Source organism: Pocillopora damicornis, chromosome 5 (assembly GCF_964200805.1).
Source record: "Pocillopora damicornis chromosome 5, jaPocDami1.2, whole genome shotgun sequence".
Lineage (NCBI taxonomy): Eukaryota > Metazoa > Cnidaria > Anthozoa > Scleractinia > Pocilloporidae > Pocillopora > Pocillopora damicornis.
Genome location: NC_142674.1, coordinates 7,372,419 through 7,378,437, shown reverse-complemented (window position 1 = coordinate 7,378,437; position 6,019 = coordinate 7,372,419). Strand labels below are relative to the sequence as shown.

Below are 6,019 nucleotides of genomic sequence, written 5' to 3'. Positions count from 1 at the left end.
GAGATACTGACAATGATGATTTAGAGAAGTCATTGGCCATGTGAAATACGGAAAAGTAGTCCGGTTAGCTTAGTACTTTAAAACATAAAATATGAACGGAAAACGGAAGATAAAACGAACCATCAAATCTAATACCTTTGAATGTTTAGGTCTGATGTAGCCATACGCTTTGCTGTTAACTTCAATGAAATCCTTTCCGTAAATCAACTCCAGTTCAACATCCATGGAGGGAATTTGTATCTTAACCGCGATCTGTTGTTCAAGACAAAAAAACCTTCATATCGAAATGGCTGAAAATATTTTAACTCTGAAGATTTTTAAAAATTTATTCTAAATACTGCAAGCGCTAATACATTGGTCCATGCAGCTGGATTTTCCTGGTTTCAATAACGACGCGCGAATCGCTGGTACCTATTTATACTTCCTGGTTTGTGAAAGACGCTGCAAGAGTTGTGCGTCTTATCCGCGAAACAAGGTTTCAAATTACAAATAGGATATTTTTTGGAACCGCATTTCTATGCAGCCAACAATAAGTATGCCTTAGAAATCTAAATTTCGGCAAACCTTGTTGTCCCATTTTGCAGTCATCATCATCATCTTGTGTTCGTTGAAATCATTCGGCTCTTGCCTCTCACTGACTCGAGTAAACATTTCTACGCAGAAAAAAAATAAGTAATTTGGTACAGTGGTGAATTGTATTAGTGTAGCGTAAAGTGACGTAGCGTATGTCAATGCAATGACTTGTTCATTAACACTAAAAAAAACCAAATAAATCTCTGCCGAAAATAAACATGTTTTATAAATTTCCATGCATTGTTAAAGCATGTTGAATTTCTTTCATTGTCGTGTACTTGCCGATTCTTTAAATTGACCAAGGCGCGTTCATTTTGAAAGAAACTTAAAAGGATTTAGCGCAACTTAACCTTTCGTAAAGTGCGCAAAACTAAGACATGAACTTAAAACCACGCGTGCAGTAACCATAGGAACTAGAAACATTTGATCTGCGGAGTGATTTGAAGTATTTTTCATAAGAATGTGCTTTGCAAAGATTTCCAACCTCTTTACCCGACAGCAACGAAAACTAAGCGAATCCCTTCGAAACATTGTAAACCGGTTGACATGAAGAGCAGCAAGTTAAGCCGTTGTTCTTATTACTAAGTCCAAAGTCATAACCTGCAAGGCTTTAAGATGGAGAAAAATGTTTGTCAAAGGGAGAAAAAACCTTACCGTCCAGATTAGCACTGTTTGTAGCGTTAGAAAACAACGATAAAAGCGAAACCGCTATTATCGCAGTCACCCACTTCATCTCTAATTTGTCTCCAAACTTTTTTTTCTCTCTCACGAAAAGCGCAATCTTGCTCTTGCCGCGAAAACGAAGTGAAGTAAAGATTGACGTTACAAGAATTCTGTATGACGTAGGCCGCATGTCAACTGCGCGCGCGAGATGGTCGTTAAACTTGGTCCCACACCCGGCTTTGGAGAGTTCTAGAGCGGCAACAAGATATAACATTCATATAGCTTTTCGATTAAAAGCGGCTTGCGCTGATTTTAGATCGGAAATTTCTTCAGGTAATATTGATGGCCTGGTTATCATTTATTGTTCACACGCGTACGAAAACCTAAGAGAGAAATTAAGAATTAATTAAGGTCGCAATAAAGCAGTTTTTCCTTCTCTTTACTTTCCTTAATCCCAACCAGTTATTTTCTGTTGGTTCCCTACCTCTTTCGTTTCTTTCGCTCGCATGACGTCTTCGCTTCAGGCTTACACAATGACGGCCTGGAAGCAGGTGCACTCCCCGTCCTAAGTATTGCTTGTTGAAGGAACCTGTAGCAGCTATGGTGAGTGATGGTACATGCGCTTATGATTCATTTAATGTTGGTTTTTATTAAAAAACTGGACCACTGGATGATGCAATTCAAGAGTTTTCATTGGCTTACCCACCATGGGTTGTGAGTCATTATACCATGCTCTAAGCGTTAACTCAAAATTAAAGCGGAGCCAAAGCATTTTCGCCGAGGATACAGTTTATCTATATTTTGGGGTGTTTTTAATGAAACAATTATTCCACCCGCGCTTTTTGGATATGAATAAAGGGGGCAAGTTTCTAAAGAAACTGTGGTGCTGCATCGGTGGGAGAGTATAACAGGGTAATTTAGTGTTATCAACTGAGTTGATAACGTAAATTGGCCACCGTAAAGAGTTTGAAAGCTGACGTTTCGAGCGTTAGCCCTTCGTCAGAGCGAGAATGAAGGGCTAACGCTCGAAACGTTAGCTTTTAAACTCTGAACGGTGGCCAATTTACGTTATCAACTCGGTTGATAATACTAAACTACCTTGTTAGATATGGCTGGATTAAGACCATCTCGGCCCTACGGGACTCGTCGGCTATTAATCATTTCATATCCAAAGCACGCTCGTGGAATAATTGTTTAGAAGTCGTGCTCCGTTGCCCAACCCGCCACCATAGTCTCCAACAACTGCGCGCAAAAAATTCGGCATATCAAAACCATCAATATTTACTGTTCCCCTTCCCTGAAGAAAACATATTTTCTGTAACTTCATGGGACTTGAGATGATAACTTCGATTTCTGATAATTTAAACGATCTATAAGCTTGAAATATTTGTGTGTATGATCGCTTATTATGTAAGGTTTATTCTCTTCATCACGGAGGTGGTCTATCAATACTAAAATATATCATATGAATGCTAAAACATCAAAGATCAGTCAATCATTATTTAATCATGAACAATGCTTGAGTATAGAATTGTTTTGTCAAACAATGTATAACGCGGCCAATCAAAACGACTTTATGCTGCCAGAAACTATTTAAAAACACCTGCCTGCCGTATGAAACCTTCACCGTGTGAGTAAGCAACTTTAATCACTTTCTAGAATTTTAAAAGTTTACTAAGTCAGAAGTTAAAACTCTCTGGACGAAATTTAACAGTTCTTCGCCAACACGCTTCCTCCATGGTAAGTGGTTATTTGAGCATTACATTTCAAAGACAGATTCGTTTGATGTTTTTTATAACGAAAAATCTTGCGACAAGCGAAATTGTGATATCATTATGAAACACAGATCTGATGATTTCCATATGCGAACGTAACCATGTAACGTAGCTATTGTCAACGGTCGAACTGACGGCCATGATATAATTTCATGCACCTTTTCATTTCGAAAAACTTGGAAAATATTTGATACATCCACCAAGTTTCTTTTGCATGAAAAACTAGGCGTTAAAAAAAGAGCGATTTTAACTTTACTCCATCAACGCATGGACTACTTACAGATTCATTCAATTCCTAAAGTTTCAAATAAATTATTAAGTCAAAGTGATTAACGCAGAGCGAATTTAAAGCAGTGTGGAAAAAAAGCAAAGAGATTGCATGAAACTGTCCTACAGCACTAAGTATAGATTGAGCATTACGTAACGATTTCCTCAAGGAAAAGAGAAACCCTGTTAATTTTCAGGACAAATGAGATTTAATGTCCCCCACGTTAGTTCAGGTGATATCCAGGGAATTTGCATGCGATTACGCCTCAGCGGCACCATGTAGATGCAAAAGTCCTCTATGGTCTCTATGTTGGTTGTGTTACAAAAAATTAACCCGATCCCCCTTAGGGCTCTGCAGTATGCAAATGATCCTCCCTCATTGGCGGTTTATTTTCTGTAGTCTCCCCTTTAACCCTTTAACTCTCATGAGTGACCAAGACAGAATTTCTCCTCACAACATCAATACAATATCAGCCAGATAAGTGATGAGAATAAACAAAAATATCAATTTACGGATAACTAGTTGATCAAATGCTAAATTCTCTGAACTAAAATTATAAGAATTGTACGGTTGACAGTAAGGAGAATTACAAATTTGATCTGGCAGTTAAAGGGTTAAATTCTGATGGCGACGACTGGAGCATGGGTTCCTGCCTACTTGTGGCCGCACTCTTCCCCCCAAGGTGTTATCTCGCCTCCGTTTCACCTTTGGGGGGTGGGGGAGGTACGGCTACACGTGAGCTACAGGCGATAAATAATGACTGCTCCCTTTCCAGCGGTCAATAAGATTTTAGCCGGTCTGTTGCGATTATCAATAATATCATTGCTCAGCGATAAGATTCCGTCATCAAACTTGATTTGAATTCTCTTTATCCTTTTCTAGCGTGATCACAGAATGACACTGCACCCAGTAATCATCCTCTTCATGTTGGTGTTCATTGCAAACCCATCTGATCAGAGCTGCGGCCAATCGAAATCATCCGAGATGCACTTTGTGCTGAAGGGGCATGCGTACAATTCAAGCCAGGTTGCAGATTACCCGTCATGCCTGATGACCTGTGTCAGGGAAACAAACTGCGTCAGTTGTAACTTCAACTTCATGACCCGAATATGTGACTTAAACGGCAAAACAAAAGCGACAGAGCCAGGCAGTTTTAAAGCTCAAGATTACAGCGTGTATACAGAAATGCTTAAGTAGACACTTAATCTTAAATAGAATGACTTACAACTTTTATAGCAAGATAAATTTCTTGAGAATATAGCTAAAGTAATGTAATTATTTTGTAGCGAAGAGCAATTCTCGACTTAAAGTCGAAAGTGGTATGGGACTGCATGAGTGTCCATTACTACACTCTAATGGTCTACAAAACTCGTGAAAATACAATTCTGTGATGATGCTAGTCTGTAAGCAAGCCCTCCCTTGAACAACGCGAGCAGGCGAGAGGTATGCAAAGGGTCTATTACTGTCTTCTAATCTCTAGTGCCATACCATCCGGCGAATCTCTCCCCGACTCTTCTAAAATCTTTCCACGAGAGCAGAAACGCGTGTCCTGCAGCGCTAATGTGATCATGAATTTTTTCGATGCACACTGCACTTTGAAATGTTACACATATAGTGGAAATGAATTTTAATGCAATCTCTACTTCATAATTTTTCAATTTTCCAACGCTTCAGACTATCCTCCCTTCCTCGTCCGCCGTCCATCGTTTCGCGGGCGCACACCACTTTCTTCCAAGGATGAAGCCTGAAAACTAGTTTTTTAAGTGTTCCTTATCTGCTCAAAAATGTTACCTTTCAACCCTTTACACCCTAATATCAGTATGCATACTCTCCACACTGTTCTTTATGCATTTCCTAAGGTGCTGACAAGGAGAATTTGTTGGCTAATCAAAAGGTTCTTTCTCTGGTGACCATTTCCTTTATTCTCATGACCTTAATGTGTGATTCAGGAGTGATATTGTAGGGAGAAATTAGATGCTAATCACTCTTAGGGTTTAAAGGGTTAAATGAGTTGCCGTCATTGCAATGTTTGCACAAAAGTGCATTTGCTAAAGCGGAGAATACTCAATAGCGCTTATTAGCGTTTTTGGTTTTCTTTCCTCAATAGCGATAACAGATGAGGTTAATTTATTATTTTGTAGAAAAGTTTGTGGTTATTCATCGTGGTTAATAACAATAAAAGTTAAGTTTTATCTACATCACGCATGACTACATCGTGAGACAAACGAAAAACTTTTATTTATTATTTTCTTCGAAAATTGAACATTTTCCTGCTTGTGTGTCCTTGATTTCCACACAGTGAAAGCATTAAATTAAACTTGCTGAGAATTTCAATGTTATCCTCAATCTGACAAAACATTTTAAAATGCTTTCACCACAGTATCCCGTTCCAGGTGTTTAGCTGGTAAAACGAAGCGCAATTATAATGAACAGCGCTAGAGTAGCGGAGGTCACGATCCAAACCTCACTCCTATCGCACTGTTTAATATTTCGCTCCGTTTTACTAACTGAACACCTATCTCCACAGCAAATGTCCTTCAGACAATGTTTACCAGAAGTACCGGCGGCCGACGTTTTCAGTGGCTGCTCATTTTTTGAAGCACCGGCCACTTAAATTGAAGAAAAAACTTTAAAAGGCCTTTCTTGATCTGAAATAGATTCTAAACCCTGGGGTATTTCCGTTCACGTTCTTGAAGAATGATTAAACTTGGAGAGAAAACAAGAATTAGAAGTTAAGGGA

General features: G+C 39.0%; 1 long non-coding RNA gene across 1 annotated transcript; it reads left to right on the top strand.

Moving 5' to 3' along the window:
* The first annotated feature begins 2,852 nt into the window (after nt 1–2,852).
* Nucleotides 2,853–5,480, top strand: LOC149044930 (uncharacterized). The gene is made up of 2 exons (XR_016186742.1): nt 2,853–2,976; nt 4,162–5,480. It is a non-coding gene; the product is annotated as an uncharacterized LOC149044930 (long non-coding RNA).
* The last annotated feature ends 539 nt before the right edge of the window (nt 5,481–6,019 follow it).